Here is a 9858-nt window from a genome sequence, read left to right as displayed (position 1 = left end):
TTTTTCGAGACAGGGTTTCTCTGTGGCTTTGGAGCCTGTCCTGGAACTAGCTCTTGTAGACCAGGCTGGTCTCGAACTCACAGAGATCCACCTGCGTCTGCCTCCCGAGTGCTGGGATTAAAGGCGTGTGCCACCATCGCCCAGCTTAAAATGATTTTAAGCCAGCATTAAAAGCAACACTTTCAAATGTGCTAGGACATCAACATTTACAAATCTCTATTGTTACACATAGATTTATGCTGAACGGTTCATGATTTCCCAGCATGCACCAATCTCCCCACATGAGATAATTCCTGTTGTCTATCTGACTCTTGAGTCATTTGCTGTGAGGAATTATTAGCTGTCAAAGGCAGATGCAGGACATCCACACAGAGGATCGTCGTTTTTTTCCCTGCCTTTGGAGATTAAATTTCACTGGTTCCCAATAAGTTGATCCTAACCTATCTCTAAGTAGCTGTATGTAGAAACAGTATTAAATTCTTCTCTACCCAGAGGCAACACAGCTTTAAATTAAAAAGAGGGGGGAGAAGGAGCTATGAAATGTTTTAATAAAAGAGGCTGAAGGAAGAATACCATTATAATTCAGAAAAAGAAAATTTCCTTAGCTTGAGAAGATGCAGTGCAGGCATAGGGCCTGCCTAGGACAAATGATCTGGGTCCGAGGAGAAAAAGCTCATTATTGTAAAGTGTACTGGCTTTACGTTCAATATACATTAGAGCGTGACCAGATGTCTGTGATGGATAGTGCAGACCCTGAATACCTTCACATCAGTGGGTGTTAGTCTTGCACCATGCACGAGGGTCTGCCTGTACCTCTGGAATACCAAAATCTAGAAATGCCCTGTGTAGGGCTTCTTTGGCCCAGTGTTCATTTAATTCCCACATCCGTCTCCCGACTGTGGCCTTGAACAGTCCTTCACCTGTCTTCCAGGCTGGGGAACAGCACTGCTTCCCAAAAGGGGTAATAATTTCGGAACAGACGCGGTCTGAGTCAGCAACTACATGACGCCAGCAAAACCTGTTGAAAATGGAAAAATCATTTCCACCTGACACCAAATAACTGTTTTGACTGATTATTTTCTCGGAGCTGACAGGTTGTTTTGGCAATGCAGATACAAGGCTCCATCAATTTTGTGCATGAATGATACATGAAGTTCTGCATTCAACGCAAGGAAAACACAGTTCTTCGCTGAATACTTAGAGCACTTGTTTTCCTCAATAACAACGGTTTAAAAAGTTTGTAGATTCTGAAAGGATTTAAAAAAAAAACTCCTTAATCATATGGAGGAATGACACTGGAAAATATTGCCAATGTCTGTTTGGTGAAAAATGAAATTGATGCCCTGGCAATGCTGAAGCATGCATGGGCAGCTTCTATATGGCCGTTATGTGGTTTTATTGAACTTATCCATACTGGGTTTCATGGTCTAAGTTGATGAGGACGACTGACCAGGGTTCTTCCTCAAGAGGGTGCCAGATCTCATTACAGATGGCTGTGAGCCACCATGTGGTTGCTGGGAATTGAACTCAGGAACTCTGAAAGAGCAGGCAATACTCCTCACCTCTGAGCCATCTTCTCCAGCAGTTTGCTGAATCTAATGAAGAGATGGTGTCCTCCAAACCTTTACCCTGGGTTGCTGTTTTTGTCAGTTTCTCCTAACCACACACACACACACACACACACACACACACACACACACACACACACTGGAGAGGAATTATGTGCATAGGTGTGGCTTCCAGAGTTCTTTCTAAAAAAGGTTTTATTAACTAGAACACTTTATCGTAATGAATTCACAAATCCGAACATCGCATAGCTAGATTAAGGAAGCCACTCCAATGCTCACTGAGTTGCTAGCCTTGTGCATCTTAGTGAGTGTCTGTATAGTCAGAATGGGCATTCGGGGGCCTTGGGACTTCATTACTTTAGGGTTACACTCTCACCATCGTTGCGCTTCTATTCATTTATCCAGCATGAAGGGGGGATCGTGGCAGCATAGAAACTGGAAGAAAGAAGTTTTCTAGACTCCTCTGTTATTCATCATAGCCTAAAGAGTACACACAGCCAAATCAACCAGGGCCCTTTCCTCCAGCAACACAGAGATTCTCAACACTGAGCTGAGCATAACTCTGCACTGCGGACCCCACACTTCCCATTCCATCCCGCACTCTGCAATGGATTCCATTTCTAAATGCTGCCAGAAACTGAATCCAAACCTGGAGGCTAAGGTGATTTCTGTCCCCAACTAAAATATTTCTAATGTGGCTGGTTTGGTTGCCACTCTGTGTTCCGATGAACCCAGGAAAGTCTTAATTATATGAGAACTATATCATTATTTCCCCCGGGGTATGGGAATTAGAGAGTGATTTTCAAAATTTGCATGAGAGGAAATGAATACCTAGCAAAGAGAAGCATGACACAGGCTTAATTCTACCGCAGTCACTTACTAGAATGCACTTAAAAAGAACAGATTTCTTCAAGTATTATTCTTTTTATGGTTATTATTAGAGAACTCAATACTGGATTCCCTGACTTGAAGCTAAACACTACCTAGGGTTATATAGCAGAGGAGGCTTTTAATGGGTGCCACTGAAACCTTAATGAAGGTGTCTCCACGCCTCTATTTTCTCTGCATGTAAAGCTTCATGAATGTAAGCAGCTAGGACAGGACGCGGTGTTCCTGATGAAGCTCAGAGTGTAATTTCCTACAAAATGCGTATGTTAAGCCTACACATAAGACTTGAGAACAATGCCACTCAGAAAGCCACTTGGAACAAAACACCCCGCAGAAAACCCCTCTGGAGAAGAGTTGTGCCCAGAGGGCTCTCTGTTCCCCACATCCTCCGCCCATCCGTCGCTTACAGGGCATCAGCATCCTGCTTACCAGAGAGAGAGTACAACATGGTGTGAGTTCAGCACAAGTGCCTCTCAGATCCTCCCCCCATTTGCCTTCAACTCCAGGGAGGTGAAGTTGTTGATTCTAAGTTGCTCTGAAGGCAATGCTAAAGGCATCTCTGGCCAGGTAGTGGAGAAATAGAAACAAACACTGAACACGGTGAAGTCTGCATAGAATCTACACGAGTTATATGAAGAACGTGTGTGTGTGTGTGTGTGTGTGTGTGTGCGTGTGTGTGTGTGTGTGTGTGTGTGTGTGTATTGTTAAACAAGAGAGTGATCATGTAAAATCATACTCCTCCTTCTTATGCGGGACAAACCCTCCCATCCTCACATAATTCATAATTATCCAGACGATTGATGTCATTTGTTTTTAAGACTCCATCGTGAAACTATGCTGTCTTTGTAATAGACACCATCTCCCCAGAGTGGGCCATTTCATCACCAAAGACTACAGTTCGGGCCATTTTGAACTGCTGGTGAGCTCTGAACCCTTCCCCACACTTGTGGACTTAACAGTTAGATGACCAGGGCACAAGCCAAAGCTCTCTTGGTGAGATGCACAAGGTGTGTCTCCACCTCGAGTTCTGTTTCCCCCAGAACCCTGCAGGACATGGCTCACAAAAGGATGTCAAGTATTAAGCCAATAGCCATCTTGCTGTAGGCTGAGCCCAGCTTAGAAACAATGGTCCAGGGCAGAGAGGTTAGGGAGAAGATGGCCATTCAATTCTGCCCACATGCTATGTCTTCTTATTTTGTTATGTGGAGCTGCCTGAGAACTACTTCGCCATTTTTATATTTCATGAAATACCTTCTGCGTTTTTAAAGGTGTATTGGCTCAATGTCTTCACAACTGTACAGCAAAGGGAAAGGGTGATTGACTGAGTGAGTGAGCCAGTGCGCTTTGCATATGAAAACTTAAGTGTTTCTTTTCAGTTGCTTGAAGGCAATCTCAATGCTCTTTTTAAAAGGAGAGACGGTTGGTTTTAAATAATATTCCAGACATGATTCCAGTCATAATTTATTTTTCTTCATTCAGGAAAGAAGCCATTGTCTAAAGCGATCCTGCCAATTTGTAAATGTTACTGAAATAAAACAAAACTCAGACAGAAAGACACAACCCTGAGCAGTTTCCCGGAGAATGCCCAAGAAGCCTGTCTGTTTTGAAAGGGACCTGTTCATGCTTTCATTTAAAAATGCTTAATAAAGGGGGAGACTTTTAATAACTATAACCCCAAGAGATCAAAAGAATTTTGAAGACAAACACATCATTAGGAAGCTCAAAAACCGCTCTGATTTTTCCCACAAGTCTTTTCTTCCTACCGATGCCTAGTCAAATCTCATGTCTCTTAGAATCCAACGGCCTTGTTTGATACAGAACAGCATATCTGATCTCTTAGACATAAAACTTCCCTGGGGGAAAAATTATTCTTTCTACTTTCCTATCTATCCCACAGACTCCTAGACCCACAGAGGGCCAGGCTGAATGTAGAATCAAATCTATTGAGACCAATGTGCACTAAGTTCATCATGCAGACTCAAAGGCCATACAGCCAGGAAGAGACACACTTGGCACCAGCAAATTATTTATTTGGATGTTGCTTGTAAATTGTTCTTTGTGGGAATTAATATAGCTCTAATTTCACTTAGTACATACACGGCATAAATAAGGGGTTTTCAAATCTATTTTATACTGCCTTAAAGGAATTTATAAAACTGTTCTCTATGGGAAGAAATCGCTTTATAGAAATGGAGACTAGGCGAGGCAGTGGTGGCATACCTCTTTAATCCCGGAACTCAAGAGGCAGAGGCAGGAGGATCTCTGTGAGTTCGAGGCCAGCCTGGTCTACAGAGTGAGTTCCAGGACAGGGTCCAAAGCTACAGAAAAACCCTGTTTCAAAATACCAAAACAAAACAGGAAAAAGGAAAAGACAAAAAAGAAAAAGAAATGGAAACTAAAATTTTTCGAAATTATATAATTTTGAGAAAAAAAATCTTTTTTAAAATTTACTCATGACTTAGAATGTGTGGGTGGAACGCAACATGTGTGTGGTGCACTCAGGTGGTTGTGAGAAGGTGTGCAAGCTCACTGCACGTTCTGGCAGGCCAGAAAAAGGTAGCAGGTGTCTATTACTTATTGCCTTATGGCAGGTATTATCTCTGAACTGGAAGCTCTTATGCATACATAAATCCTTTACACCCTCCAGGTCCTCTCCCCTAGCCCTGTTTTTTTTTTATTTTTGATTGTTCCCTGCTTTTGATTTTTTAATTGATATTCACAATGATTTTCAGTGTTCCAGTAACGGATGCTGTATCTATTTGTGTAACTGTCTCATGGCCATCAATCACTCCTTTCACCTCTTCACATGCACATGCACACAGGGACTCATGCACACACACACACACACACACACACACACACACACACAAGTTCACACCCAGCTTGACAGATAACCTTCACCATTGCCTCCTTGAGTGACTCTGATTTCTGGACTTTGGTCCCTGAAAAATTAAGAGTAGATGAGGCAGGCTAGAAATCTGTGCTCAGGATAGATGTCCTGACAGATCTTTTCTGGAATTTTACCACAGTCTTCTCCCCTCTTTTTCTCTCCCTTCTCTTTCTCTTACCTTCTTAATGAAAATGTGTTCCCAATACCCTTCCCTCCCAGTCTGCATCTTTTCTCAGGTGGGCATCCTCCAGGGTCACAGACGCCCTCTGACTTTCTCTCTCTTTTGGCTATCTTGTAATGACTCCTCTTCATTGTGTCCTCTGCTGCTTTCTGGTATGGACCAATGCCATTTGTCCCTACTGTCATGGTTCTCAGAAAGACTGAACATATCAATGCACTTTGCACAACAAACATGATTTCCAATTAGTTTCAATTATCACAGGTTCCCCCAATCAAAATAAAACCAAACAGCTGTGCAGGTTTCATTAGGATAAGTAATGGGGTCCCAACCACAGGTTTACACGTGTGACTTAGCCTTTTCTAGATGGTAACTAACTGGTCTTTATCAATGTACTTCATACTGTGAGCTGCAGTGGGAGGAAACTAACATACCAGACTGAAAATGGTAGCTTGGAATAAAAAGAGTCACAGGGTTTCCTGATGCAGAGAACCCTTGCCTTAATCAGTGCAGCTTGGATTTGTAGCAGAGATACAGAAGCAGAAGGCCACCCAAGTCCCTCCTGTGCAGTAGGAAAGCAGAGACTCTCTGGACAGCACACAGTTGAGTTATTGGATCTATTACCCAGGATAACTTCATCCAAAAAAATCAAAGTTGACAAACAAGAAACAAATTGGAATGAAATATGGATGAGCCTCCCAGCATCCATCCATTGGAACACAATTGTTTGGGCTTGGCTGTGCCAACTCCATAGAACACACAGGACGACACAGAGCGATCTTCATTGTGTGATGTTTAAAGATTGATTTCTGCTTGGCCCAAAGAGACATTGATCAAGGAGGCTCTGCTACTCAACCGTCAGTTTTCGAGAGGACACCTTGCAGGATGAAGCCATCCCACTGCTTCTTGGTCCGGTTTTGCAGAATGCCACCCTAACTCTGGGATGCTTTTCTTGTGTTTTTTGTGTTGCTACCAAACACTATTTATTTAGCTTCCGGGTTGCTTTTCTAAGCAATAGAAACTAATTAGTCCATAGCCCTTCATACACACTTCAGTATGGTAAAAAGAAACAGAGTTAGGCATAAGAATTGAAGTATTTTATTAATCTGCCTTAGTTTTATAGCATACTTACTTACTTACTTAATTAACAACATCTGTGAATCTTTGGCTGTGTGTGACAACCATTTTATGTTTTTCTTCATACTTGCGAGTGTGATATTTTATTTGCATTTTCATTAGGTGGACTGAACGTTCACGATGTGAGGGGAAGGAATATTTTATTGATCTGATTTCCTCTCCTTTGAAACCATTTTCTTCTCTTTCTCTTTTCATTTACTTTTATTTTTGAGAAAAGGTATCACCCTGGGTAAACCAGGCTGGCTTCCAGCTCACAGAGAGACTCACCTGCCTTTGCCTGCTGAGCTCTGTGATTAAAGGATTTGCGTGGCCAAGACTAGGGAGTGCTGTTTTCTCTTAAGCTCTCTCTCCCCTTTCTCCTCCCCATCTCTCAATTAACAAAGGCAGAACTTTATTATAAGTTGTTGAGGGACTTCATTATATAATTATTGTGATTTTTTTTTAAAAAAAGTTTTCCCCTTTGCCCCAAACTCAAACCACAACCAAACTAATAGCTGAAGCTTGTTTGTTTGTTTTGCCTACAGCACCCGGTATTTACAGGCAATCTCCCTTCCAAACACTAACAAGGCCCATCCTTGCTTAACTTCCAAGATCTGATGAGGTTGGGTGTGTTCAGGATGATGTGGCTGTAGACAGACTTAGTCTCTAATTCAAAGCATCTCTTCCCAAGAAGGAAAGGTTTCTTTTGTCCTATAACAACCCAGTCCTCCTACAGTACTGTCTCAGAGGAATTTCTTCTAGTCAGATCTCCTTTCTGCCCTTTGGTCCTTCATCCAGTGAACAGTGTGGGGCCAATCCTACATGGAGACCTTCTTTCTGAGTACTGAGTGCCCTTGGTTCCCATGGAGACCTTCCCCTGCCTTTGAATTGTCCTCCGTGTTTGCAGCAACACCTAGCAGATGGAAGGGTACCACACCTTGTGCCACCAGGCAAGATGTGGAGATGCCATGGCCTAGTGATCCAGACATCTACTGTTCATATTAAATAGCACACAGCAGGCCATTTGATTGTGTCTGCCTCGTTGATTCTCATCTGCCTCATACAAACAACACAGAAATGTTTAAGAAGGCAGAAGGACAGCCAAGAAATCCTGACCAAAAGAATACTAAAAAGAGGTATGGCCACACCCATTTCAAATTATACTACTGAGTCAGAGTAATCAAACCAGCCTGGTACCAGCACAGAAACAAACACATTGTTCAGTGAGATAAAATTGAGGAACAAGATATAATTTCACCAGACAAGTTACCTGATGTTTATTTTTTACATGGATACCCAAACAACATGCATTCAGCAATGTCACAGGGGCACCTGAGCATCAGCATGCAGACAAAGAAATCTAGAACTTCGCTTCTCATTGCACACAGACTAATTCCAAATGACTCAAGGATATCAACATAAAACCCGATACCCTGTAACAGCTAGGAAAGGAGAAGGGGTACACTCCAGTGTATAGTCACAGAGAAGGGCTTTCTGAGCAAGAGTCTGGGAACCCGGGAGAAAAGATCAAGAATCAATGAGTGGGCTCTCATGAAACTAAAAAGATTGTGTGGAGTCAAAGAAACTCAAGCCAGGAAGAGGCAGTCCACAGGACGGGAGAAAATCTGTGCTACCTATTATTCACCTGAGAGAGAATTCGTGGCTAGACTATATAAAGAACTCAAATAATTGTCTTAAAAAATAAACAAAGAGTGCTCAACATCCTGAACCATTAAGGAAATTCAGATTAAAACTCTTCTGGTTTGCCTCAGTCAGGATGGCTATCATCAGGAAAACCAGTAACTCCGTGTGGATGCAGGGAAAAAGGAACCTTTGCACACTGTCGGTGGGAATGCAAACTAGTGAGGCTACTTTGGATATCGCTATTTCAGTTTCTTAAAAATAAAGAAGAAAGAAATGAATTATGATGATGATGATGATGAAATGCAAACTAGTGAGGCTACTTTGGATATCGCTATTTCAGTTTCTTAAAAATAAAGAAGAAAGAAATGAATTATGATGATGATGATGATGATGACGATGTTAGAAATAGAACAGTCCTACGACCCAGCTAAAGCACTCTGGGCGTCCACTCCTCCTTCAGAGACACAGACTGTCATGTTCGTTGCTGCTGTCTTCACTATAGCTTGGGAATTAAATCAACATCAATGTCTATTCACAAATGAATGAACACAGTGTGGTACCCGTGCACAACGGAAAGTTACTCAGCTGTGAAGGAAAATGAATCATGAAATTAACAGGTAAATGGATGGAACCAGAAACAATTATAGCAAGTGAGGAAACTCAGGCCCAGAAAGAAAAAGATGGTATGTTTTCTCACATGTGGAGCCCAGCATCAAACCTTTTTTTTTCTATATTTTACATGAAGCATAAATGGAAGTCAGTAGAACCGAAAGGGGTTAATATTTTGTGAAGAGGAAATGTGTGAGGGAAGGAAGAATAGTAGATAATGTGCAAAGTTAAAATAGGTGGAATACCTGGGATGGAACAGCTTAAACAGAGAGAGACATAGCAGTCTCTGAAAAATCGAGGGGTGAAGGGGAAGCCACCCAAAGGAGCACACAAAGCTGGACGGAAGCCTGCAGTCTCAAAACCCACACTGACTTTTTCATGGTGACTCCTGGTTTAGGGAGTCACATTCAACCCTCTTTAAGTCAAGGGGGCCGGCATGTTGAGTGTGACACCGAGACACGACAAGCTACAACTGCTCTTTGCAGACAGTACTTCGTGGTCACCCCTCACAACTCCTCTCCTCAAATGTGCACCCGTACAGGTGGATCGTCTTCCCTGTTAGGGTTGTCATAGAAACCAATGTGGGAATGAAGCAATATGAATATAAAATGCCGCAAAGTTATATTTATATCTCTCAGGGAAAACTTATTACCTAAGGAAAACATTGACAGTACTTCTGCCTCCTGTGGAATTGAGACAGGCAGATTCCAGGCTGTAGGCTCAACATTGCTAAGCTGTTTATGGAGCTGGATTATTCCAGCTGTGGAGCTTCGATGGGGAGTTTCCTCCTGTTGATTTACTCACCCCATAATCACCACCCAAAAAGCATTTGTTCAGAGCTGATTATATACAGATACTGCCCAAAGGACTGCTTCACAATGTGCCGAGGCAGGGAATGGCCCACAGTGTCCATAATCAGGGAATGTCACACAATAGGCCAAGGTGGACGGTGTCCCACAGTGTGC

General features: G+C 42.5%; 1 protein-coding gene and 1 pseudogene across 2 annotated transcripts in view; both read right to left on the bottom strand.

The window, feature by feature from the left end:
• The window catches only part of Fam155a (family with sequence similarity 155 member A), a 465955-nt gene that overhangs the window by 307246 nt on the left and 148851 nt on the right, over positions 1–9858 (bottom strand). The gene's annotated exons all lie outside the window — the stretch shown is intronic.
• LOC113458195 lies at positions 7177–7295 on the bottom strand (annotated as a pseudogene).

This window comes from Microtus ochrogaster, unplaced genomic scaffold, assembly GCF_000317375.1.
Source record: "Microtus ochrogaster isolate Prairie Vole_2 unplaced genomic scaffold, MicOch1.0 UNK7, whole genome shotgun sequence".
Taxonomy (NCBI): Eukaryota; Metazoa; Chordata; class Mammalia; order Rodentia; family Cricetidae; genus Microtus; species Microtus ochrogaster.
The sequence above is the reverse complement of the archived record's forward strand: the minus strand, read 5'-3'. Positions and strand labels throughout refer to the sequence as shown.